This window comes from Phascolarctos cinereus, unplaced genomic scaffold (assembly GCF_003287225.1).
Source record: "Phascolarctos cinereus isolate Bilbo 61053 unplaced genomic scaffold, phaCin_HiC Scaffold_5;HRSCAF=322, whole genome shotgun sequence".
Taxonomy (NCBI): domain Eukaryota; kingdom Metazoa; phylum Chordata; class Mammalia; order Diprotodontia; family Phascolarctidae; genus Phascolarctos; species Phascolarctos cinereus.
Genome location: NW_027555958.1, coordinates 439,192,921 through 439,220,245, shown reverse-complemented (window position 1 = coordinate 439,220,245; position 27,325 = coordinate 439,192,921). Strand labels below are relative to the sequence as shown.

The 27,325-nt window shown below is 39.1% G+C and overlaps 1 long non-coding RNA gene across 1 annotated transcript in view; it reads left to right on the top strand.

Annotated features, from left to right (window-relative positions):
- Positions 1-24,438, top strand: part of LOC144457845 (uncharacterized) — a 54,090-nt gene extending 29,652 nt beyond the window's left edge. The window contains exons 2-3 of the long non-coding RNA XR_013487395.1: positions 3,099-3,125; positions 23,556-24,438. This is a non-coding gene — a long non-coding RNA (uncharacterized LOC144457845). The remainder of the gene's footprint in view (positions 1-3,098; positions 3,126-23,555) is intronic.
- Positions 24,439-27,325: the final 2,887 nt, after the last annotated feature.

Here is a 27,325-nt window from a genome sequence, read left to right as displayed (position 1 = left end):
TTATGGAACAGCAAAAAGAGAGGCCTTTCAATATGAAATGATGATTTCATTGAATATATAACTTTCCTGAATTCAAAATATGTGGGGAAGTTTAGTCAAGAAGCTAGTTCAGAAGAGTATGGCCAATATTAGCCCCCTGTAAAAGGACAGAGCAGCCTATTGCAGGCCTTGCACAATCCTTCTCATGGATCTGTGCTTTCTATACCATTGGCCTGAAACAAACACATGAAATAGAAGTTGCTGGACACTAACTGGAGCCGAAATTTTTAAAACAATGAACCAAAGCAAAGATCAATTTCTTTTTAACATTGTCTTCAGGCAAAAGTAAGTGTTTAAGGCATGGCAGTGTTCAGTAAACCCCAAGGACCCAGACAATTGAGGGAAAACATTCTGAGTACAACAGTAGCTGCTGTGAAAATTAGAAGGCATTTTGACAAAAATTAAGTTTAGGCAAAAACCTGAAGTCAAACGTCACAATGAGTTCCAAATGAACCTAGAGATAAAAGGCAACATTATTTAAAAACACAAACAAACAAACAGAGAATAAATGAAGGTATCTTCCACAACTTTAGGGGGAGAATTTTTAACAAATAGTGTAGATTATAGGAAGAAAAAAAACTTTGCTAGTAATGAAATCAATGAAATTAGAAGAGTGACTGCATAGAGTGGGAAAAATATTTTTACAACTATTAAAAGTATATATATATATATATATATATATATATATATGTATGTATGTTTATATACATATGTATATGTATATGTGTCTCTAATATATCAAGGCAATTGATTAAAAAAAAAGAGATCAAAAGGCATTTCCTAATACATTTGCAAATGATTTGGAGAATAAAAATTTTAAAACAACTTTCAATAGAAGAAATGCAGATGATCAACAACCATATGAAAGAATGCTCCAGATCACTCATGATAAGAGAAACACAAATTAGAATTATTCTGAGATTTCACCTTATCCCCTACAAATTGGCAAAGATTTTAAAAAAATATATCAGAAGAGTCATTCTTGAAGCGACTGTGGGGAGACATTAATGCACTTTGAGTAAAGCTATGATGTAGTCTAAATATTTTTGAGAACAATTTGGAATTAAACAATAAAAGTCACCAAAGTGTTCATAACTTTGACCCTGCTATTGTGTATATACCCAGAACAGTAGAAAAATCTCTCTCTCTCTCTCTCTCTCTCTCTCTCTCTCTCTCTCTCTCTCTCTCTCTCTCTCCTCTCCTTTTCCCTCTCCCTCTCCTTTTCCCTCTCCCTCCCTCTCTCTCTCTCTCTCTCTCTCTCTCTCTCTCTCTCTCTCTCTCTCTCTCTCTCCCTCTGTCTCTCTTTCTCTCTCATCTAGCCATATAGCCATCCACATACAAAGTATTCCTATCAGGGCTTTTTGTAGAAACAAATGAATATCCATTGATTGAGGAATGACTGAACAAATTGTGGTATATTAATCGATCAACAAGCATTTATGTATGAATAAATAAGAAGCATGAATGTAATGGAGTAGTAGTGTGCCGTAAGAAAAGAAATGACAAATAGGCGAAATTCAGAAAAACATGGGACACTTATATGAAGTGAGAGGGAAGAAAATGGGACCACCAGAATAATATACAGAATGACTAGTGACAACAATGCAACAATAATATTCAAAAGTGGACAAACCCTGATAAACTGTAATGAATAATCTTGTTCCTGGAGAATCAATAAGGAAACATATCTTCATCCTGTCAGTAGAAAGCTGTGGACTATGGGTGTCAATAGGTCAGATATGGTCACTATATTAGTTGATTTTGTACAATATTTTCTTATTATGAGGAAAGTTTTACTTTCACTTGGTTTTCCACATAATTGTAAACTATTTTCCAAAAGATTTAATGTAAACATTTAAAACAAGCAATATTGTTTATTTCAAACAAATGAAATACAATAAAACTTTTTTTAAAGTAGAATAACAAAAAATAAATGAATAAATGAAATTACACATTTTAAACACCTAGTAAGCCAGTTTAAATCAGAATCTGCACCTATTGAACTACAGTATACATGATCTTAAACATATCTTGAATATAGTAGTTATTTAACTGAATATATAAGTTCCTTGGAGGCAGAGACTTTTTTTTTTGTTTATTTGTTTTTGTCTTTGTATCCTTAGTGCTTGGCACAGTGTCTAGAACATAATAATCCCTTAATAGAAGCTTGTTGATTAATTAATAAATGATGGTTACATGGAAATTTAAAATATTATTTAGATATTTCTAGACATTTTATTCAGTTGGAGCTCATGTGGTCTCCATACAAAAATAACTTTGGGTCTCTTCATTATTCATTTCTATCAGAAATCCTCTGCCCTTTATCTCTGGCTAACATCCAAAAGTTCTCATCATAGTTGCTTCACATTCTCAATCTTTAGATGCAAGTTCAGAGCATCTTTTAGTTTTTTTACTCATTTTCTTATTTATTTGGTTGGGACTGGCATCAATAGGGCTCAAAATGCTGTAGAAAACATGTTAGGCTCAAACAGGGTGATAGCTGGTTTAGCGAAATAAGCCTAGAATTTGGAGTCACAATGGCCTAATTGGATTTGAGCACTGTCGCTGCAGTTTATAAGCTGTATGACATCAGGCAAGACTGTTCTCTATTGGACAGAAGGCTAACAAAAAGAAACAACTGGAATATACGTGCAGAAAAACAGCTGATGTTGAGTACAGAGGATAAGATTTTGTAACCACTAATGGCCATTATGGGGTAGGAGGTCCATTAGTAAAACCTATATTTAAAGGTAGCTGTGGATTAATGTATAATTAATAGGCCTATGGATTCACATTAATCTTAAAGTAATTGTCCTAAAAGGAAACCAGTGGAGGCATAAGACGTGAGTTCAAATCCTGACACTCCCGCTTGCAATTTATGTGACTTTGGACAAGTCACTTCATTCATCTTGTATGCCATTTCCTCATTTATGAAATGAAGTTAGACTAGATGACCATGAAGGTCCCTTTCAGATCTAAAACCATGATCTAAAAGAAAATCATAGACCTCTAAAGGTGGAAGGGGCCCTAAAATTCTAATGCAACCTCTCATTTTACAGGTGAGAAGAATACTGACATCCAGAGAGGTAAGATCTGTCTACTACTTAGTCAGTAAGCATTTATGAAGCAGTTACCATGTAAGCTGTCCAAGGCCAACAGCTAGTTGGTAGTAACTCCCAATCTTCTACCTCCAACTACCCAATGTTGCTACCTAGGAAGTAAACCTGAAGGAAATATGACATGTTCTTCCATCACTTCGAATTTTTACCCTCGTCTAATTTATTTTGATTTTCCTGGGAATCCATGAATGGAGAGAACTTGGAAACTCTTGATTTTAGTCAAATCAGTTGAGAAAACATCAGTCTGGGCAATTATTTGGTTTTGTGTAGACAAAATAATCAAATGTTTGATTACGCTTTTCATCTTCCAGTAGGTTATTTGCTGTCAAGTAAGCTCAGACTAAGTGTGTTTGCTGAAAGAAGATGCCTAGCCCCTCATAGTGGTGATGTGGCAAATGGTAAAAATCAGTGGGGATTCCTCATTGGAAGGACACCATTCTCATCAATATGGTGGAGGCTGTGGTAAATGATTTGAGGCTATTAGAGCTTGAGAATAAAGCAGTCTGGTGTTTGAGAAATACGGCTATCCTTGAAGCCAGTAAGACTGAGGACCAAATCCCAATTCCAACACACTGACTGTGTGACCTTTGGCAAGTCGTTTAACCTTTTCCATATTCTAGGCAACTCTCTAAGACTATAAGTTGTAGAGAGTATAGACCTGAATTGGCAGGAGTTTCCTCACCCTGGAGCTCCCTGCACCTGAGATTCACTGTATATTCACAGGTCCAGTTCCAGCCTGTAATCTCAATCTTGAAAAAAAAAATAGTCCTCACAGTCTTTGAACAATGTTTGCAAGGCTGTTTTAATGGACAGAACGAGGTCATTTGATCTGTGGCTACCTTTATCGGTTTTCTCCAATCAACACAAAATCAGTGATACTCCACCTAATTTTAACCTCTGATTACATTTGTTTATTCAACAAACATTTATTAATCACCACTATATGCCAGGCACTGTGGCAAGTGCTAGAGATAGAAAGACAAATCTGGAAAAAAAAAAAAAACCCTGCTCTCAGAGAACTTGAATGCTATTGGGCTTTTGTTCAAGGTGCTATATAGGTTAGCATTTGATGATGAGATTTATTAAGTGCCTAGTATGAATATAATCAGTCAAAACCTAAAGAAATTAAATCAGACTATTAGCTGGAAGGTCAAATACTGAAGCTGAAGCTTAAATACTTTGGCCATAAAATGAGAACATGGGACTCATTGGGGAAAAAAACAAACCCTGATGCTGGGAAAGATTGAAGGCAAAAGGAGAAGGGGGTGACAGAAGATGAGATGGATAGATAGTATCATGGAAGCAACAAACATGAACTTGGACAGACTTTGGGAGATAGTGGAGGACAGAAGGGCCTGGAGTGCTTTCATCTGTGGGGTCATGAAGAGTCAGACATGCATGAACAATTAAACAACAACAACAACGAATTACGAATACTGCGCTGGAAAGAGATACAGAGATAAATAGGATGAGTTCGTGCCCTCAAGGAACTCCCAGTTTATAGAGGGAGATGAATCATTTTGCATGGATAAAGCATTTGTGAAGGTATAGTGAGTTCAATTTATACATTGATCACAACTCTTAGTTTCAGTCAGCCCACAGTACTGTAACAGAGGGGCGTGATTAGTTAAAAACACAGAAAGGGCTTTTTTTTGGGGGGGGCAGAGAGGAAAGGAGAGTATCCTTCCATGGTGTTGTGGAAAAAATAATAACTTTGCAGGACCGTGATTTGAATCCCAGCTATGTTACATACATATGCACATATATTTCCACATATGTATATGCATGTATATAGAAATCTATGTGTGTGTATAGAATTGGCATATCTGTGTACATGGTGTATTCCCCACAGTAGAATATAAACTCGAGGAGGGCAGGGACTCTGATTTTGTCTTTGTGGCCAGAGTGTCTAGCAGAGTGCCTGGCACACATTAGGTACCTTTAATAAATGCTTGCAAACATAATGATCTCCCCAACCAAGTTCACTTAGTAAGAAACCCAACAAAGAAGCAACCTCGACTCTACTGCCTTCACTATCAGTAGGGTGGGGAAGAAGAGGCTGCTCTGCTAAGCGTTCTTTTCATACTTTTGGAGCTCAGCAAAAGTAGCTAGTTAATTATACTCCATGGTTACTGCCATTGTAATAACTGCTTATTTGAAGTGCAAAGATAATCATCAATTGTACACTCTTGACTACACTATTAGTGGTTTTAATCCTCACATTGTGTTTACATTTTGCATTATGACGAACGCTTAGCCATTGTGGGATTTTTTTTTTTTAACCACGCAGTAATTCAGCCCAGGCTGTCTCTACCCGATGCCCTTGCCATTTCATTCAACGGCATTAAGTGTTGTTTTTCCAGCGAGGTCTTGAAATGTGGGGCATTATGTATGAGTTATGCTAATTTGTTAGGGCAATGAATACATTAATTTCATTAGTAAATGGCCTCAAAGCAATAATTACCAGTGTAGGTGTGTCAGAAGCGATCATGTTCATTTTTCCCAGTTAATTATTAAAATTTTGTTCGGAGGGACCCGAGTCTGACAAGCAGCTTCAATTTAGCCATAAATAAAACCCCGGAGTGTGCCGGGGTGAGGGAATGGAGCCAAGGACTTGTTTTGCATTTAGGCGTCTCCACTTTGGGGGGCCAAGAGCGGTTGCCAGGAAGATGCCAAAAGAATTAGTGTCAATGACGTGAGGTTTTTAACAGTCCCCCCACCAAAAAAGAGCGAATTCTGGTAAAAATAGCGATTATGTTTCTCTATTACAGGATTTTAAATTATTCACTGAAAGCACTACTTGCTGGGATAGAATTGAGTTTGAAAGGTTGTCCACAGTTCCTCTTTAAAGCTGGTGTTCATTTTTTTCTAATAAATGGAATTTTCCTCTAATGGATTAATTGGCTCTCATAGGCCCTTATGTTATTGTACTCCTTGAACCATTTGCCTCTAAGCACCACAGTAATGGTAGACCCTATATTCCAGTATTACTTTCGACCAAAAAGAAAATCTGACATTCTTTTTATAATCATCCACCTGTTGGAGCCATTTAATGCATCCCCATTTACTAAAAATTGATGTGGGAGGCTGGTTAAAATCCAGTAATCTCTCAGGCTGTTTATGGAATCTTGGAATACTCAACCATTCTCGATTTCCTGGTGTTTGGCTATAATGAGAAAATAATACTCCCCTAGAAATTCCTCAGAGAAAAGGAATACTGCAAAATTTGAGGAGCAGATGACATGTATACGTAAAGAAAGGCCATGTAAGCAAGAAAAAAGGACAGAGAGAGAGAGAGACAGAGAGAGAGAGAGAGAGAGAGAGAGAGAGGAAATTCATGGCAAGAGGGAGGTTGAGCAAAACTCTGAACATAGCAAATTCGGTATGATGCAGAGATTGGACAGGAAGGGATGGGGATTATGATACTGTATGAGTAAGAATGCTGTCTTCCTCAATTTTAGCTAACGCTAATTGTCAAATTAAATATAGCAAGAACTGACCAGCTGAGAAGCCTTTCCCCATTACCAATCTCAGCAAAAAAAAAAAAAGTGTAGATTCCAGACTGTCTCATGGGTAAAATGGGCTGATCCTTCTGTTCCCTGGACCTATTTTCCCATCACTGGAAGAAACCACCCCAGCCACTAGCCTGGACAGCTGGAATCTCAAAGCATTTGCTGACACAACACTTTGAGCTTATCATTTTGAAGGTGTCCTAGAGTACATCTTGCACCTGTACCAAGCCATAGCAATTGAAGGGTTCGAATATGGCCATGAAGCATTCTTCCCACTCATCCAAAGGGCTCCATGGTGGAGCTTTGTTTTAAACTAGCCTGCCTGCTAGCATTGAACAAAATCATAGTAAATGAATGAAAAAAAACATATTAAACGTTTACAATATGCAAAGCACTGTACTAAGAGTTGGGGATACAAATACAAAAGTGGGAACTCTCCCTGATGTCAACTAGTTCACATTCTAATAGAGAAGACAATATACAAGAGGTTTCAGCAGCAGATCAGATGGCAATGAATCTTCTTTCATGTCCGTGCGACTTATAAAATCATATCCATTTCTGATGTTGACAGTGCCAAGCACTCTGGTAGAGAGAATATTCTTTTCTTTAGCAAAAAGCCCAGCAGATCATGACTATTCAGGAAAAATTGTTGACTCAGTTGAGTTGATTGTGGCAATAACAATGAACTTACTTTCCATAGATGAAAGGGAAAAATAGTCCTAAAATGAAGGAATTTACATAAATTGCTAATGTGGCCTTTTTTTGATTGATCTAATAATATACATATTTTGTATGAATGATTGGGAGCTCCCTTTGCCAATGCAGATCAGCAACTCATCTATAACTATAGTATTTTAGATTTTCCTGAGGGGCCAAAAGGATAAATAACCTGTTCAAGGTCAGACAGTTAATGTGTGTCAGAAGTAGGATTTAAATCTGGATTTTCCTGATTCCCAGGCTGGCTTTCCAACTACTACACTTTCCTGCCAGCTCTTTATTATATTTCCATATTGAATGGCATGTGTGAGAAGTCAGAGGGGCAAGAAAGCCTTCGAAGATATCCTTTTTTTCTAGATCTGAAAGACAAGATTAAAATACTGAATTGGGGTTCTTGCATTGTAGAAGCACTGGGCTTTGGATAGGAGCGTGTACTCTTCCTTCTTCAATTCTCTTATCCACTTCCAAGGCTTAATAAGGAAAAAATACTGAGTTCCTAGGGCAAATTGACAATGTATGAATGTGTTGGCTTTCCAACCTGCTGCTGGTTCTTTCTCCTATTTCCTCTCCATAGCCATCACCCCAACTGATCCCACCCCTGAGCCCTACAGCAATTTGTATTTATTATTTCTAAATAACTCCACAGAGCAAGTGAATATTGTAATTTTACAAAGGATAAAACTTAGAGACAAAGAAGGATACTATTACTGGCTGATGTGGCTTTTCTCTGCTTTTAGAAAAAGAATTATGTCATAAATAATTATTAGATTAATCTACTACAAAGTGACTAGTCATCCTCTATTAGACAAGAGAGTCTTGGCTTTTATTTCTGCCTGGAATCTTCTCTATGTTTTCCCTGAGTCAGTGCTTCTCACAGAATCTTAAATTTCCAAGAGCTTAGGGGTCATCATAGCCACCCCTTATCCACAGTTGGATATCATTCATAACCTCCTGACAGATTAAGTCATCCAGCCTTTGCTAGAAGGCACCTAGGGATGGAAAATTCTCTCATGACCCCAATCCTCTTGGGCACAGGTCATACTATTAAGAAGTTGTTCCTTATGAGAAAATCCAAAATCAACTTCTCTAGAAAATTCTACCTGGAGGTTCTATTTCTGCCTTCTGGAGTCTGAGCAGAATAAATTTAATCCTTTCACAAGATGCACCTTCAAGTAATCAAAGACAGTGACCATGTCACAGAGCCATAGCATCACCGACTTAGAGTTGGAAGAGAACTTAGAGGTTAATTTATCCAACCCCTTCATTTTACACTTGAAACAGGTAGGGGCCAGAAAAGTATAGTGTCTTATGCAAGGTTGAGCCAGGATCTAAACCCAAGTCTTGTGATTCCACATCTAGCCTTCTTTCCATTACACCATACAGTACCCTATTATTCACTCCCAAGCTTCATACAACATGGTTTTGAATTCCCTCACTGTCCTGATCCCCATTTTATGGACAAGGGTGAGCTTGTCAATGGTCCACTTAAAATATGGTGTCCAGAGTTGAAAACGTCATTGTTCCATTCCCATCCTTCTCCCACCTTCTCTGTTCCTGTTTGTTTATTTTCTCTGTGTGTGTTTATCTGTCCCTTCTCTCCTTTATATTCTCTTTTCTTTTCCATATTGTAATCTCCCTACATTTTCTCCAATTTGTTCTTCTTCATCACTGGAGATTGTATTTGTTAATTTAATCCCACTCATCATATTCAAAGTATTCTAGCTAGTCTTCTTCCTAGTCCTGACAACACACAATTCCTTTCTTGTCCTACACATCTTTACTGTCCTGGATTTCACATGCTCTCATGACCTGAAATTTTCATTACTTTGTTGATGAATATCCAAGTGGTCTAAATTGCCCTCTCTCCAGATCCCCCAACCCTCATACTGGCACGTAGTGAAGACATGCCCATTTTAGCCTAACACACGTGGTTTTTTATGATTTAATTAATTAAATTTTATTCTCTCAGACAGATTTGATTTGCACATATGGATTCTGTTGGTTTTAAGTATCCATATTAAAAAAGGCATTTGGAATTCCAAATGTTGCTTCCCTTAACTCTGCTGATCAATGTTCTATATAATATCATGTATATATTATTATTGTTATTTTTGAGAACCATAGTATTTTAGACCTAGAAGAGAGCTTAGTAATCATCTAGCCCTGGTCCCCTCATTTTTCTTTTTTTTCTCTTTCTTTTTTTTCTTTTTTTTTGGGGGGGGTTTCCTCCCATTTTTCAAAGAAGGAAACTGTAAACCCCCAGCAAAGTCAGGTGACCCCACACCTGTACTACTGCAGTAGCCCACTGGCTGGTCTCCCTGTTTCAATCCATCTTTGGCTCAACTGTCAAATTGATCTTCCTTAAGAAGAGGTCTGACAATATTCAATAAATTCCAGTGGCTCCCTGTTACCTCCAGGATCAAATGTAAAATCCCCACTTTGGCTTCCAAAGCCCTTCATGACCTGGTTTCTTCCCACCTTTCCAGTCTTCTTACACTTTACTCCCCTCCACGTACCCCATAATCCAGTGACCCTGTCTTCTGGGCTATTTTTCACACAGATTACTCTATTTCTTGATTCAATCATTTTCACTGTCTGTTCCCAGTGCCTGGAATGTTCTTTCTCCTTTTCTCTGCTACCTTGCTTTCTTTGACTTTTAGCTAAGGTCTCACTTCTGCAAGAAATTTAACCCAGACCTTCTTAATCTTCATGCCTTCCCTCATAGACTACTTCCCAGTATATATTTTGTTTATTTGCACATTGCCTCCTCCATTAGGCTGTGAGCTTCTTGGGATCAGGATCTGTTTTTCTTTTACCCTTATTTATTTGTACCCCCAGTACTCAGTACCATGCCTGGCACATAGTGGTATTTGATAAATATTTATTGACTGAGTGAAAAAAAAGATCCCTTCAAACTCAAATGTTTAGAGTAAGATGCTGTTGTTTAGTTGTTTTAGTCATGTTTGACTTCTCACAAAGCCATTCGGGGTTTTCTTGGCAAAAATACTGAAGTGTCTTGCCATTTCCTGCTCTATCTCATTTTACAGATGAGGAAATTGAGACAAATAAGGTTAAGTGATTTGTCCAGGGTCATACAGCTAATAAGTATCTGAGGGCAGATTTGAACTCAGGAAGTGTTTCCAACTACGGACCCAGTGCTCTATCCATTGTGGCACCAAGTTGCCCAATCTTATCAGAGTCAAATAGCTTAATACAAAAGAATAATCTTTTATACCCCTTTCTTCATATTGGTAAAATTTAACATATATTTATAAACCATCTGCCACATAACTATTGACTGAGGGTGAAAGGATGGATAAGACCCCAGAAGCCAATGGAAAGACCTCCATTTGAATCATGACTCTGATGATACTGCCTCTTCTCAGGTCTCATTTTGCTCACGTATAAAATGAAATGATTTGGTTCAATTACCTTCAAGGACCCTTCTGGCTCAAAATCTATGCCCTATCAATATGATACATTGAGAAGAGGAAAACTATGAGCTACTTTTTCAAGGTTTATTGTCATGAATTGCCAAGTAGAAGGGCTGAAGTTAAGAAGAGGCCAGACAGAAAATGTTGCCCACTAGAACACTAGAAAGCCCAGTCAGCCTTGGCACTACAAAGCTTTAGTTCTCACCCTTACTCCCACCCTCCATTTCTAAAGCCATGGATGGTCCAATGGCAGCCAAACCTCTGCTGGTTTCCACCTACCACCAACCTGGAGTTGAGAGTCTATACCACCTCTGATTTTAACCCATATTTAATAGACTCCATTGGCAGAATGTCAGACTTCCCTGCTATCCATTTCCCTCAATCCAGATCCCACAAGTCCAGTGCCAAGGCCAGGTTCCCAATATTGGATTAAATAGGGTCCTCAGACCCAGGACTTCACATACTTCTGTTGACTGTGACATGAAGGAATGCTACTTAACATCTTTTTTTGTTGTTGTTATTGTTGCTATGATGGAAAAAAAAATACCATGATCATGTTATTGTTGATGCCATATTGAGTGTGTAGAACTCACTAATCAACTTGGCTCTATGTTCATTCATATGCATTTGGGGGAAATCTGAACTTCTGAATGTTAAATGAATATTTATGGCACAATTTAATACATGTTTAGTAATGTAAAGAAGCTGGTTGAATGATGTGGTTCGTCCATAAGCCCCACTAGAAACTCATCTACTAACGGGCCCCAATGTTAAGTAAAATAAACAGCTTTGCTTTTGACCCTCCATTTTATAACCACCTTAAGGGGAAAGGTGGGGAGGGGGACTGTGTAACCATGTGGGTTTAATTCATGGACTTCCTGAGAAAATTGCTCCAAGGCAATACAGTAGTTGAGCCAACTTTCTCTGTTAAGTCACACAAAAAAAGAGATTTTGACCAAATACAGGGGATCAACCGCAGCTGCAAAGAGGAAATTTAGAATTATCATCATCCCAGTATCAGAAGGTCCTTTATGTTTATAACTCCATAAAAGTTCACAGTTAGCCTACGTGCTGCCAACTAATAAAAAAGTAATGAAAAATTTTGCAGATTTTTTTGTGTAGACAGCAGTTACCTAATCCCCCAAATCCTGATGAATTCATATATTCAAAATATTTAAAAGGAGGGAAAAATACACACAAGACTTTATTTGTGAGCCTTCTAATGGAACAGGCCTTAACCTCATTACAAGATAAGAAACAGCTATATTGTTTGGCTGAACATCAATATGTGTTGGATAATATAGACTGATTATTTTATTGCCCAAACATTCCCCAAACCCTAATTAAGCAATGACACTCAAGGGTGAGTGTTATTAGGTAATAATGAAGGCTTTGTGCCTTTAACACCCCTTGAAAAGTGTTATTACCCAGTAACCCTCAGCCTCAGTGTCTTTTTTTGATTGTGAAATAGGTCTCTCATGTTGTTGTTCAAAAAATGAAATCCAACAGGAGGGCTTTTGTAGTTATTGAACAGAATACATCCCTGCATTGGGGAGTTGGGGGAGCAATCCATATTGGAGAGGCAAGAGGAAGCAAAGGGAAAGGAGAAGTTCAAAACATCTTTTTTCCTTCTATTTTCAGTGCTTGGTGGTAGGTTTGAGGGGTTTGGGGTTTTCTTTTTCCCTAGTGTATTTTTAATGGTAAAGTGCAGAAACCCTCTGTGTGTTTCATAAATCTCTCCATCTCCCCCTTCCTGTTCAGCATCACCCTCTAAGCTTCGCAGCATCACCTGGCTGACGCGACTTAGCAGGCTTCACCTTAGTCCGGACTGCCTTTAACCTTGACTTTTCATTAGAGGAAAGGAGGGGATGGGGGGAGACTTAAAATTGGAGGTGTTTCAAGAGTCTGTAATACATTATGCCTCTGTATGTAAAAGCCATATTGTAAAGGCCTGGAATGAAAGAGGTAAGGATTGGTTGGTAGGATCTGGTGTCAGAATTCAAATGTGGATAAATCTGACTTTTTAAAAAGCTGTGCTATAATAGACTGTTGCTATTACTTATAATAATTAATTGGTTGATAATACTTTCCATTAGACTCAAGGTTTCCCTGGAGGAGTTCTAAAAATTCTTTACAGGGTGTGCAAACCATAATCCTTTCAGTGTCCATGCAAAACAAGTCAGTGGGCAGTCTTTTTATCCCCATTTTATAGCTCAAGACATTGAGGTTGAGAAAGAGTAATTAAATCATCTGATGTCTCTCACGAAGAGGCAGTATGGCTTGGTGGTCAAGGGCTGGCCTCAGAGCCAAGAACACCTGAGTTCAAGTCCCTACCTCTGACACATTTTAGCAATGTGATTCTGGTAAGTATTTAACTTCTCAGTATCTAAAACAGAACCAGCCTCAGATGTGGCAAGACCTGGATTTAAGTTCTGCTTCCAGCACATGACTGAGGGACCCTGAACAAGTCATTTAACTTCTCAGTGACTTTGGCATATCTCTGATATTGGGAGTTATAGGATAATTGTAAATATATACCTTGGTAAAAGGAATTTCCTCATTGAGAAACTCCTTACACTGAGAAATTACATGACTAGATTGGAGGTGGTAGGTAGATGACAGACAGATAGATGGATAGATAGATGGATAGATAGATAGATAGATAGATAGATAGATAGATAGATAGATAGATAGATAGATAATATATTGAAATGAGTGGAATGGGAAAGTAGGTGAAGTCAAGAAATGGTAGGTTGAAATTCTGCCTCTGATATTAGCTGTGTGGCTACCACTAAGTCACTTCTCTAACCCTCACTTCCTTCACCTATAAATTAGAGATGAGGCTGCCTGTAGTACTGACCTTAAGAGGTCGATTATTGAAGAAGCTGAAAGGCAGGCAGAGTAGATAGAAAGCTGGCCTTGAAACCAATCAGATGACACACACTGCCTAGGTGACCTTGGGCAGGTCATTGACCTCTTGGTGCCCTAGGCAGCTCGCTAAGGTCCTGAAGTTGTAGAGAATTATTGACCTATTCTGGTACAGGAGGTTTCTTTATTCAGATGTTCCCAATATCAGTGATATCACAGATCCAGTCTCTATCCCTAAAGTGATTTATATGTGTTAAAAGCATTATAAAATATCAGCTATTAATTAAACCCCTTAAGGGTAATAATGGGGCAGCTACGTGGCATTGTAGTTAGAGTGCCAGGCCTCTAATCAAGAGAACCTGAGTTCAAATCTGGCCTCAGACACTTACTAGCTGTATGACCCTGGCAAGTCACTTAATCCTATTTGCTTCAGTTCCTTCATCTGTAAGTTGAGCTGGAGAAGGAAAGGCAAAACCCTTTGCCAAGAAAACCCCAAATGGAGTCATGAAAAGTCAGACATGACTGAAAAATAACTGAGCAACAAAAAGCATAATAATAATAATGATAATAGCTAGTATTTGCATAGCACTTTAAGGTTTACAAAACACTTTACAAATATTATTTACTCATCACAATCACTTTGGAGCATAGATGATATTATTATTCCAATTTTACAGATGGGCAAACTAAGACTGAGAAAGGTTAAATGACTTGCCTAGAGTCACACAGCTGGAAGTATCTGGGGCTGAATTTGAAATTGGGTCTTGCAGACTCCAGGTGCAGTTGTTTTTACTTTTGTGTTTGGCTCCCAGTGTTTAACATAGAGCTTCACATATAGCAAGTACTTAATAAAAATGTAGGGAAAAATTAGGGTCAGAAGGGAGAACACGGATCAGTGAGTAGAAGTTATAAGGAGGAAAACTCAGCTTAATATAGAAAAAAAACTCTCAACAAAATGGCTGCTTTGTTGAAATAATGAGTTTTGTATCAAGAGAGATGTTAAAGAAAATGTTTTGTGGTCACTTATCTGGGTATTGTCAATACAATTCATGGATTATTAGGGTTTGAACTCAGTTGGCTGGTGTCCTTTGTTCTCAAAGAGTACCAAAATTATATCACTGTATTGGAGTCCAGTATAGTGTATCCACCTGGCTGATCAGACCAACACAAGTTTGGAAGGCTCTACCACAGGTTGGGCACAAGTAGTTCACATGAACATTCGGGATGTACGTGTCTTGAAATTCACACACCTCATGTTTCTTTTGAGCTACTATGACTGCTTTGCTCATAGAGCACAATGCCTTCTTTGATGCAGGCACACCTTGCTGGGTGATCCTGATCCATTGTATCCCATGTTATGGAATCGATTCCAAAGTTCTTCAGAAAGACCTTGATAGTGCCCTCATGTTGCTTCCTCTGGCCTCCACGAGAGCACTAGTGTTAGATGGTGCTGGAAATTTCTTCCAACTCTCTTTGATTTAGTGATGGGCCCAAGATTGGAAAATAGACTTTTGATCAACTCTGACCATAAACAACGTTGTCTTGAAGCATTTGATCATCCTCAACCATGGAAGGTCCCTGACCTTCACCTTAAGAGCCTTTGAATGACTGTGTTGGAAGTCTATATTAACCCCAAATATATCTTCACAAACTAAGAGATCAGCTTACCCATGAGCCTTCTGACTGGGTAGTGAGGGAGACATGTCTAAAGAAAGGATGAAAACACAGTTAAATTCCTTTAGAATACCTCCCTCTCAGTCTGTCATGCATATGGTAACCATGGGAAATTCGCTTAACTTCTTAGCCCCCCAGGCACCTTCTAAGACCCTGTGCTAGAGATGGCTTGAAGATCTACATAAGCAAATGGAATTGACCAATGAGGAGCTCCTCATACTAATGTGAGTGGGAAGGAGAGAATATATTATGGTTCTGAGTAAACTAATGGCAGAGCATGTCCCCTGTGTCCCTAGACAAGTATAGTGTCTCCCTCTCTCCTGGCAGCACAGGCAATATCATTGTCCCTGGACATCAACATCTTAATGGGACTTGACTGTGTGTAAAACTGAAGTGCTCCCAGCTTTGAGCTAGTGTGAGCTTTGCAGGGAGTATATTTTCAGTGACTGACATAAAAAAGGGAAATAACAAAAAAAACGTCTCTAATATTTCCCCAAGTACCCATTCCAAGATCCATTCATGAGAGATGGATTTCAGGAGGGCAGGCCACTTAAGTACCCCTTACCTGGCCATTGTTCAGAATTTTCAGAAGAATCATTTTTCAGTGGGCCACAATTGCCACCCAGTGCCCTGAAAGAGCCACCCTCGCCTAACTGCGTGGCCTGCCCGCCAACCTGCCTGTACCTCAGTTCCAGTCATTCCATCACTTCCCATGGAATCTGCCCAGAGCTATTTGTGGAACTGCCTCCTGTTGCACTTTGACTGGGACAGAGAGACAAATGTTCCATATTATCTTTAATTTCCATAAAATTGTTTTAATCTTTGCTTTATAATAAATGTATAACAGTGCCCTCGGGGGAAGGGGGGAGTTCTGGTTTGTATTATAGGTGTCTCAAGTAGAGTTTTGTGCTAGAAAGAAATGTCCAAGTCTACTTGTCTCCCTCACCACCCCACCTCCAACACCATTGCCATCACCATCCACCAAATACTCTAAGAAAATTTCCTGACAGTAAAGTCTTTACGAAATCATCTTAAGCTTAACCAAGGGAGAGGCTTCAGCACTCCTTCTTCAGGTAGCATCCCTGACCCCATCCTCCCCAAACTTGAGACATATTAACTAAATTTGATCAGCTTCATCAGGCCAATTGCTGTAAGTAGAAAATGGTCTGAGTTTGGAATGGGTTATTTCTCTCTGAGTCTCTCTGTCTCTGTCTGTCTCTCTCCTTCCATTCTCTTTACTTCTTTTCCCTTCTTCTTTTCTACATACATCATACTCCAAAAGTCTTAGTACAATTTTAAGATCTTAAAGCTTAAAACAACAGCATGATTTTGAGGGTACTAGATCTCTACCTTGACCTTGATGTTGTCCAATTGTATCCAAATATTCATGACCCCATTTGGGGTTTTCTTGGCAAAGATACTGGAGTGGTTTGCCATTTTCTTCTCCAGCTCATTTTACAGATGAGGAAACTGAGGCAAACAGGGTGAAGGGACTTGTCCAGGGTCACACAGCTTGTAAGTGTCTGAGACTGAATTTAAACTCAGGTCCTGATGACTCCAGCCCTGGTGTTCTATCCACTGCACCACCTAGCTGCCCCTTATATCTATACACATAAAAATATTCAAATATGCATGTATATAATATAATATGTACACACACATATGGCACATGTATCTGAGAGACCAACATGTGATTTCATCAAAATAGGTAGTTCCTAATAAATAATGTTTTGTCTTTTTTTTACTATTCATTCCCAATATCTTTTCTGTGATTTGTCATCTTTGAGAGTTGGTATATGTCAAGAGTTAAGACCTGAACTCAGATTTTTGAGACTGTAATTTCTAATCACTGTGCCATGCTACCCACCACACACACATACATATATGTATACAGCAAGTATACATATATGTATGTGTACAAACATACACTATTTTATATGTGTGCATGTATATTTTTGTATGTATAACAAATCTAATATCTATATAGACATAAACCAGTTCTGGTCATTTAAAAAATGTGCAACAACAATCCTTAACTAAATGAAACTCTTCTCCTAGAACATCCATTTTTAACTTTTTAGCTCAATTTTGCCCTTTAATAACAGGCCTGATGGAAGAGGGAAAAAAGGAAGGGGGAGGGTTGGGATTAGGAGGAGGAGAGGCATGGGGCAGGTCCCATGAATACATTTTTTGACATTTTGTTTATTAGCATTTTATCTAGGCTAGTAGTAAATGGATGGACTTGTCAGCAGAAATCTCTTGGTGAAGTAAATAAAGAATCTTAATAGGCAGGGAGAATAGAACTAACAGCAAATTGCTCACAAAGAGCTCTAATTTATTGGTTGCTTTTGCACAAGGATTCTGTTCTGGATTCTGGCTTTGCCAGAAGAAACAGCGGAATGATGACATACGTCTACACAGAGAGAAGGAAAGGAAGAGAGAGAAACAGTCAGAAAGAGAGAGAGAGAGATAGAGACAGAGACAGAGAGACAGAGAGAGACATGGAGACAGGGACAGAAAGAGAGAAAGGATGAAGAGACAATGAGGGAGGGAGGGATGGAGGGAGGGAGAAAGAGGAGAGAGAGAGGAGGGAGAAAGAGGAGAGTGAGAGAGAGAGAGAGAGAGAGAGAGAGAGAGAGAGAGAGAGAGAGAGAGAGAATGAGAACTGTGTGGTAGAAAATGAAAAAAAACCATAAGGAGAGAGGCACTCTGTGTTTCCCCAGCCCAGCTTCTGAAAGTTGCTGCTTTATTATTGTTACGGTTATTACTGTATAAAATGAGAACCCAGGAATGGTGACGCCTCTATTTTTTATTTTCTGGCCTCAGTTAATAAGTCCATGCAACCTTCATGAAAGGAAAATATTGAACATGGCCACACCAGATATAATGTGACTATTTGTGTTTAAGTGTAATATAGACACCAACCGGGGCTTCTCAGTTATTAATATTTTTTTAGGTTAAAAAGGCAGCAATAAATCATAAGGAGAATTTTCAAGCAGTAGAAATTTTTTATAGAAAATTGCTTGCTATTTAAACAAAATATTTGCTCTTCATCTCAGGAAAATATGGGGATGCTTTTAAACAAGGAGCTATTTTCCTTGTTCCCTGCCTCCTGTAATTAGCCTCATCCTACTTGAAAAACTAGCTGAACCTTGTGGGATCATAAGAAAATGGGGCTCAGGTTTTCTTTGGCTAAAGAGGCAGCCCTTTGGGTTAGTGGTGGGTGTGCCTCCACAAGAGTGCAGGGATCAGAATTTAAATAAGCATCCAGCATGATCCTTCTTATGACTGAAACACACAGTGAACCAGAGCCTGGCACCATTCTGGGCACTGCAGGAAGCAAGTTATGTAGATGCATCTCTAGCTCTAGGAGGTGCCAATGGAAGACTTAGAATATTGATACTAACGAATTTATTTGATGCATGCATCTGAGGAAGGAAAGAAGGGAGGGAGGAAGGAAGGAAGGAAGGAAGGAAGGAAGGAAGGAAGGAAGGAAGGAAGGAAGGAAGGAAGGAAGGAAGGAAGGAAGGAAGGAAGGAAGGAAGGGAAGGAAGGAAGGAAGGAAGGAAATAAGAATTAAGTACTTACTATAAGCCAGGCACTGTGCTAAGTGCTTTACAAATATCACATTGTAACCTTGCCACTACTCTGGGAGCGTAGTTCTATTATTATTCCCATTTTACAGTTGAGTAAACTGAGTTAGGCAGATGTTAAGTGAATTGCCCCAGGGTTACACAACTAGTAAGTGTTTGAGGCTGGATTTGGACTCAGGTTTTCCTGACTCCAGTGCCAGTACTTTATCCCTTGCACTATCTAGTGGCCCTCCCTAGCTGACAGAAAAAAAAAAAAAAAAACCTTGTCTGCAGAAAAGAGTCCTGATTCTCAAGTCACAGGAACTAAGTCCTGCCTCTGATGCTTCCTATCAGCGTGACCTTGGTCAAGTCACTCACTTTCTCCCAGAGCTTCTGTTTCCTTTCTGGTAAAATGAAGAGTTTAGACTCTATGTCCTCTGAACTCATTTTCCAGCTCCAAAATCTCTGAATTTTCTTTCTAACCTTGTGTGCCCATGGACAAAGACACATAACCTCAGTTCTCTCATCCATTAAATGAGGAGGGTTGGGCTAGACAGCTCACCTAAGCAGAGGACAGTTATCCCCCAGAGTGGAACAATTTACATCCTGGGAGGAAGGAGGAATTAATTCACTTCCCTTTACCTTCGGATTTATTTTGCAAGGACGAAAGAAGCCACAGACACTTCAGACTTCTATGATGCTTCTGTGATCTCATACACTAGCCTCCCCTACTTTGGACTCTGTGCGTTTTCCCTGGCTATGCCCTATGCCTGGAGTGTTTTCTCTCTTCCCCTCTACCTCCTGACTTCCCTGGATTCATTCCAGTCTCAGCAAAAATCCCATCTTCTGCAAGAAGCCTTTCCTGGCTCCCCTTGCTACAACCTCACCTCTGAGATTAGCGCCAATTTGCTTTATATATCTCATTTGTGCAGAATTGTTGACATGCTATCTCCTCCCCCATTAGAATGTGAGCATCTTGAGGGCAGGAATTGTGTTTACTTTTCTTTGTATCCCCAGCCACTAGCATGGTGCCTGGCATATAGTAAGCACTTAATAAATGTTTATTGACTGACAACCTAAACAAATTGACTTAATATAGCCCAGTGACTGCCATTCCAATGGCCATATTGATGATGATAGCTTAAATTACTGTTAATGGCTTTAAGTAAAGCTACCTGTGTTATTGTTTATTGATTGACAGTGGAAAGGAAACATAATAATGAAGGGCTGCTTAAATACTCCCAGTGGCCAAAAATAGCTAAATAGCTATGTCAGGGGAGAATGAGATTCTTGCCATGTGTGTGAGAACCAAGTTCGCTCCCCCTACCCCATAATAACCACGGTGTTGGTTTCATGTTCTAAACTAAACATCTCTCTCTCTCTCTCTCTCTCTCTCTCTCTCTCTCTCTCTCTCTCTCTCTCTCTCTCTCTCTCATAAGTTCCTAAAAAGAGTTCCTGGCATTCCAAGTGATGATTGTAAATCTACCCAGTTAATTTATGAACCAATAAAGTCCTGTCAAGTCTCCTTCTCATCTTCTGGAAAACAGGTCTGCAGAAGAGGGGAGGGGGAAAGGCTAGCTAGTTACTAGGGAAATATATTCTTGTTTCTCTTCTATTCCTCTTAATCTTTTCTTTGGAACTAGTTTCATTCCACCATGAAATATAGAAATCCCTACCAACACAGACGACATTTGGGGCGATATGGTCAACATTGTTAGATTGCAGGGCTTTAAGGAAATTAACAATAAATGCATCATTATTGTATCCAAACTGCCATCAGATTAAATTCAAAGCTTGAAATGAAAAGCTGAGACAGTCAGTTCCTTACACACACTGAGGAGATGAAGACTGTTACAAGGCAATAGCATTTCTTAAGCTTCCCTCCTCCCTTCTCCCTTCAGTAAACACCTTGTAAATTTGTCTGAAATTTTCAAATTTTTCCTTAATTGAGGTTCCTTTCCTGTTCATTTGGGGTTGGGTGTGAAAATATATCAAGTTGCAATAACACAAAACACTGCTCTCTCAAGCCACATTTCACAACATTATTTCATCAGATGGTCTTAATTTTCTGCATGACATTATCTGTTCAAGCTGACATAAGACTGGGCTGTGATATTTGCATACTCGAGATGGAACTGTGCGGCTTAACTCTGTTTCTCCTTGTGTGGGGGATTTGGGGTTTTTGCACTTTGAAAAATCAAATGAAGCATCCTTACAGAAAAGATTTCCTCAGCCTTTGAGTGACTTTGTTCCTGTCTTTTAACCAAAAGAATACTCGGAGCTATTTTAAATGCCCCCCTACTCTCTGAATCAGCTGTCTGGATGTGTGTGAGGTACATACATATATCCTTTTTTCCTGGTGGTCTCTGAAGTGCAGTCTCATTAGTCAGAGAAACGTAGCTACTTGGCTAATATTCACAGGATGGACAACTTGTTCAGGAAGGAAGTTGTCCTCATTGAAAGAAGACAAATTCCAACTCTTGGGGAAGAAAATGAAGGGCAGTCTGGATGCTCCTCATGTTCAGCTAGCAAGGACTACAATAACCATTTTGGACAGCCCTAAAAACCAGAATAAGAATCTCAAGGCCCCAGAGGGCTAAAAAAAGACTAGTCCATGGTCACAAATCTAGGCAGTATCAAGGTTGGAATTAGCGTCTTCACTCACAATCAATAGAGTGCTTTTCCCATCAGTTCTATGTGATCATTGATGATTCTTTGGTTTCTTTTTTGGATTGGTTTTTTTTTTATGCTTTTTGGTAAGGCAGTTGGGATTAAGTGACTTGGCCAACGTTACACAGCTGGACATGTCTTGAGGCTGGATTTGAAATCAGGTCCTCCTGACTCCAAGGCCAGAGCTCTATCCACTGGGCCACCTAGCTGCCCCTATGGATGATTCTTTGGAGAACCATGAAAATTCTGACTCTTAGGGCCATTTGCATTCAGAATAGGCACTCCGATTGAGGCTCCTGGCCAGTGGCTTCCACCATTTTGCTTTATTGATGTTGTTGTCATTGCCATTATTATTATCACCACTGTTGCTGCTGTCCTCATTGACGTTATTGTTGTTGTTATTGTTCCCTAACTTCTAGAAGGGGCATTTCCTAATGGCCTTGGAATACTTCTATGACAATGTCTGGGCTGGTTGGAGTATGTCCTTCATTCATTAGGTCACTTAGTGAGAAGTAGCTTCCTAGATAGCCTAAAAATTAAGAAAAAAAAATAGAAGCCCAAAAGTATTTGTAAGACTAGTTAGTCTAGTGTGCCTGAGGCATGAGGATATACAGAATTGTTCATGTTATCAGTGCAATACCTTTACATTTTATTCAGCTTTTTGGAAGCCACTGCTAATTGCAAGAACCTAGGAAGTCATCCTAAGAAATGACGGCAAGTCTAGGAAGCTCTCTCGAAGGCTTTGAGAACAGAGGAGATTCACCATAAAATCTGATATGGGTACTGTACCTCCAAGATATTTAGTTAAGCTTAAGGAAAAGCAAAAAAAGGATAATTAAGACAGAAATTCACAAAGGAATAGTAATCACTTAGATTAGATTCATGATTTCTATGACATGGGTCACATACAAAGCCAAGGTAATGTAACGGAGGTAGATAAAGCTCTGGTCATCTAGTTGGTTTCCCTGTTTCTAACTTCTCCCCACTTCAATCCACTATCTGTTTATCTACCAAAGTGATCTTCCTCAAGCACCCACCTAACCATGTCACTTTCTTACTCAATAAATCCCAGCATCTCTCCATTGCCTCCAGGGTCCAAAATAAAATGCTGTATTTGGCATTTAAAGCCCTTCACAACCTGGCTCCCTCCTATCTTTCCAGTCTTCTTACAACTTATTCCCCACCACTCCACTCACTTCACAGTATGTATACACTGGCCAACATGCTGGTCCTTGCAGAAGACACTCTCCCTACTCTGTAATGTTTTCCTTGCTCACCTCCACTTGCTGGCTTGTCCTGCTTCCCTCAAAACTCACCTCAGATGCCATGTTTTCTAAGCAGTCTTCCCTCCTCCACCTAGTGCCTTCCCTCTGAAATTATCTTCTCTTCACACTGTTCATATCCTATATGCACGTAGCTCTTTGCATTTTTTTCCTGCCCAATAGAGTATATTTTCCTTGAGATCAGAGACCATGTTTGTTTGTCCATTTATTTTGGCTATATTGGTATCAGCAAGGCTTATCACAATGTTTGGCATGTAGAAAGCATTTAATGAAAGCTTGTTGAGAGATTGACTGCATCCCGAAAATCTGGATTCAAATTCTCCCTCAGATGCTTCCTGGCTGGGTAATCTTAGGCAAGTCACTTAACCACTTCCACCCTCCATTTGTGCGTCTGTGAAATGGGGATAATACTAGTTCCTACCTCATGGAGTTTTTGTGAGGATCAAAGGAGATAATATATGTGAAGTGCTTTGCAAATCTTAAAATAAGCTCTTTAAATGCTTGCTACTAGTTATAAGACATTTATGTGAAAATTATAGTCTGTACAAACGGATTGGGGAACTGTTTGTGAAAATAGAATAGAAAACTTCAAATCTGAACTAGCATGTGTGTAGGTGTAAATCCAATGGTCCTTAATACATTTTAATTTAATGCCATTTCTTTTCAGAAATTGAAAGGGCTTGGGGCAAGACTGAAATATCACCCACAGATGACCCATTTTCCATACTGGTATCATTGTGATGTCAAGAGAATGGAAGAAAAGTCTCCAATCCAACAAAACAGGAAAACGATAAATGTTGGAGAAGATGTGGGGAAAATTAGAACACTAATACATTGTTGGTAGAGTTGTGAAATTATCCAACCATTTTGGAGAGCAATTTGTAACTATGCCCAAAAGGCTATAAAAATGTACATACACTTTGACCCAGCAATAGCACTTCTAGGGCTGTATCCCAAAGAGATCATAAAAATGGGAAAAGTACCCACATGTACAAAAATATTCATAGCAGCTCTTTTTGTGGTGGCAAAGAATTGGAAATTGAGAGGATGCCTATCAACTGGGGAATGGCTGAGCAAGTTGTGGTATATGAATGTAATGGAATACTATTGTGCTATAAGAAATGATGAACAGGCTGACTTCAGAAAAACCTGGAAAGATTTGTATGGTCTGATGCTGAGTGAAATGAGCAGAACCAAAAGAACATTGTACACAATAACAGCCATGATGTGCAAAGACTACTATTGATAAACTTAACCATTTCCAGCAATACAAGGATCTAACACATCTCCAGAGGCCTCGTGATGGAAAATGCTATCCACATCTGAAGAAAAAACTATGAAAGTTGAATTGCTATTTTTTTCCTCTTCTGTTGAGTTTTGTTTCCTCTTTCTGATGGTTCCTCCCATTGATTTTAATTTTTATTTACAACACCACTAATGTGAAAATATGTTTAATAGGAATGTAAATGTATAGCCTGTATCAGATTGTGTGCCATCTTGGGGAGGTTGGTGGGGAGGAAGGGGGAGAAAAATTTTAACCTCAAAAGCATATGGAATGTTTATTGATAAATCAAAATAAATTAATATTTTTTTTAAAAAGTCTCCAATCCATTGAGTGGGATCCCTGTGGGCAATATACAAGAAGCCATGGATGTGTACTACATAGGATGGGGAAGCATTGGTGAGCCTCTATCTTAGTCATTGTAGGGAAAAGCTCAGTCAGGGAGATCAGATAGTCATTGGAATATGAGAGTAGGGTTAAAGAAGTATTGTTTTAGCCTTGAGAGGGACCTTGAAGTTTATCTAGTCCAACTCCTTTTTTATAGTTGAGGAAACTGAATCTCAGAGAAACTAAGTGACCTACCCAAAGTAGGTCACAAAGCATAAGTAAATGGAAGATCTGGGATTCAAACAATTCTTCTGGCTACAAATCTGATATTCTTTTCACTGCATCAGTTAACAAATATTTATTACATTCCTACTATGTATATGGGACTATGCTAGATACTAATGTTATAAAGATGAAACATGGCCCAATACCTGACAGCAAAGAGTCTAGGAACAGTGAAGTATTTTGCAAACCTCAAAGCCTTCTATGAATTCTAGCTACTATTTTCATATTATAATCTGGTCAAGCCAAGTCGATAAGCATTTGCAAACTATTTACTGCGTGCCAAGTGCCATGATGAATACTGGGAATATGAACACAAGGAGAAAGAAAGACAGCACCTACCTTCAAGTAGCTTTCACTCTAACAGGGGGAGACAGCACATCAAAGGAAGCTTGGTAGGGTCAGGAGAAAGAAGATATTCAGAATGGGGGCATGATGGGGAGGTCTAGACAGAAGCAATCTGATGGGAAATGAAGACATGGTTGACCTGATGACCTCCTTCAATGGAGGTTCTAGAGCCTGAGGCATACCCACAACTTGCCAGAACTGACTCTACTAAACAGCACAGATTCAAGCTGAAATCATTACAGAAAGCTGTCTAAATTGTCACACTGATCAGCTAAGAGATGTGAGGGTTGAAATGTGGAGGATGAGGCCCAGAAAGACTAAAATATGTAACTTGAAGAATAAGGAAGAGAGAAGATTCTGAGCCTGGGTAGGAGGACTTACTTTTTCTTGGATTCTAGGCTTTTAATTTTATTTTCATATTACTTCTGAAGCTATAGCTGGAAGTCCTGCAGGTATGAAGCCACGGACACAAATATTCTTGTTCTTCCAAAGACTACTGGGAGGTTGCAAGCATAAGATTTGTTTCATGAAACACTAACATTATCACGGGTATCCATAGAAGTCTTCTGCTCAAAGCCTTCCTAACAAAGTATTATATCTACCTATGGCATCAGTTAGAATCTAATATTCTCCATAATATACACCCCTCCTGATCATCCACCAGTATTAGAGGTATTCATGACATTTAGATATAATACTTCATTTTCCTGGGCTTTCCTGATTAAGGATTTGTAAAACATTGGGGTACTAGGCCAGGCCTAGGTTTGAGACTGGAATAAAATGTGGCCCATGTATGACTTCTGATAGTTCACAACATGATATTAACTTAGTCATAGCAAGAGAAAAATTCATAGTAGGGGAAGGTTATTTAGCAAGAATACAACATTGCTTCCGTTGGGCCCATTTTCCCTACCTCTGTGTGCCCGTTGGGTTTACTATTCAGAGGCCCAGGGGAGGAGCCAAGTAATCTTTTGCCCACTGGCTTCTTTGGACCCAGTCTACCAGGAGTCCACCAGGAGTCCAACAGAAAGCTACATCACTATCCCAAGCCTTTAGTCCATTTATCTAATTAAGTCTTGAGGACAGTTTCAATCTATTTGAGGGAAAAGCTAACTTCTAAGGCGTAGTGCCTTAGGAATAGCTAGCCCCGCCTATATGGCAAGACCCTAGAAAATTTTTACCCTGTCACAACAGAATATAAACACAAGGGCAAAGGCTGTTTCATATTTGTGTTTATATTCCTAGTACTGAGGCCAATGATGGCCATATAATGGATGCTTAATCAGTACTTTCCATCATTGCTATGGTTATACACACATTGACCTGAAGATTTTCTAATAAGACCCCTTCTCTCTACTCACATGGTTGCCATCACAGTTCTGGCTCTCAATACTTCTCACCTACACTCTTGCAACAATCTTCTCATTGGTCTCCCTGACTCAAATCTCTTCTCACTCTAGTCCATCCTACCTATCACTGCTGCCAAAGCAACTTTTCCAAAACACTGATCTAAGTGACTCCTCTTCACAATCAACTGCAGTGGCTTTCTATTGGCTCTAGGATAAATACAAACTTTTCTTTAGTTTGTAAAGTCCTACCCAACCTGACACCATCCTATCTTCCCAGTCTCATTGGACATTACTTCCTTTCTCACCTTTGCAATCCAGTCAAACTAACCTTCCTCCATTTCTCACAAAGCACTCAATCCCACATTTCCATACTATGGCACTGGCCATCCCACACCTCTACAATGCACTTTCTATCTCCCTCTTCCTCTTAGAGCTTCTTTCTTTCTTTAAGACGCAGCACAAGTATCATCTTCTTCCTCAAGGCTTTCCTAACCTTTTGATGTTCTAAAGCAGGGTTGAAGCACCTGTGGCCTTCTAGGTTCTTGGGTGCAGCTTTTTTGGCTGAGTCCAAGTTATACAGAACAAATCCCCTTAATAAAAGGATTTGTTCTGTGAAGTTTGGATTCAGTCAAAGGGCTGCACTTGAGGATCTAGTGGGCAACATGTGGCCTCAAGTCTGTAGGTTCCCACCCCTGTTCTAGAGGACTCCTTCCAAACACCTTCTATTTAACTATATTGTATATATTTGTGTTTATTCACTATATTTATGCTGCCTATATTTATATATAAACTTGTCTCTCCCATTAAAGGAGAATGCCTGATACATAGTAAACACTTAGTAAATAATCT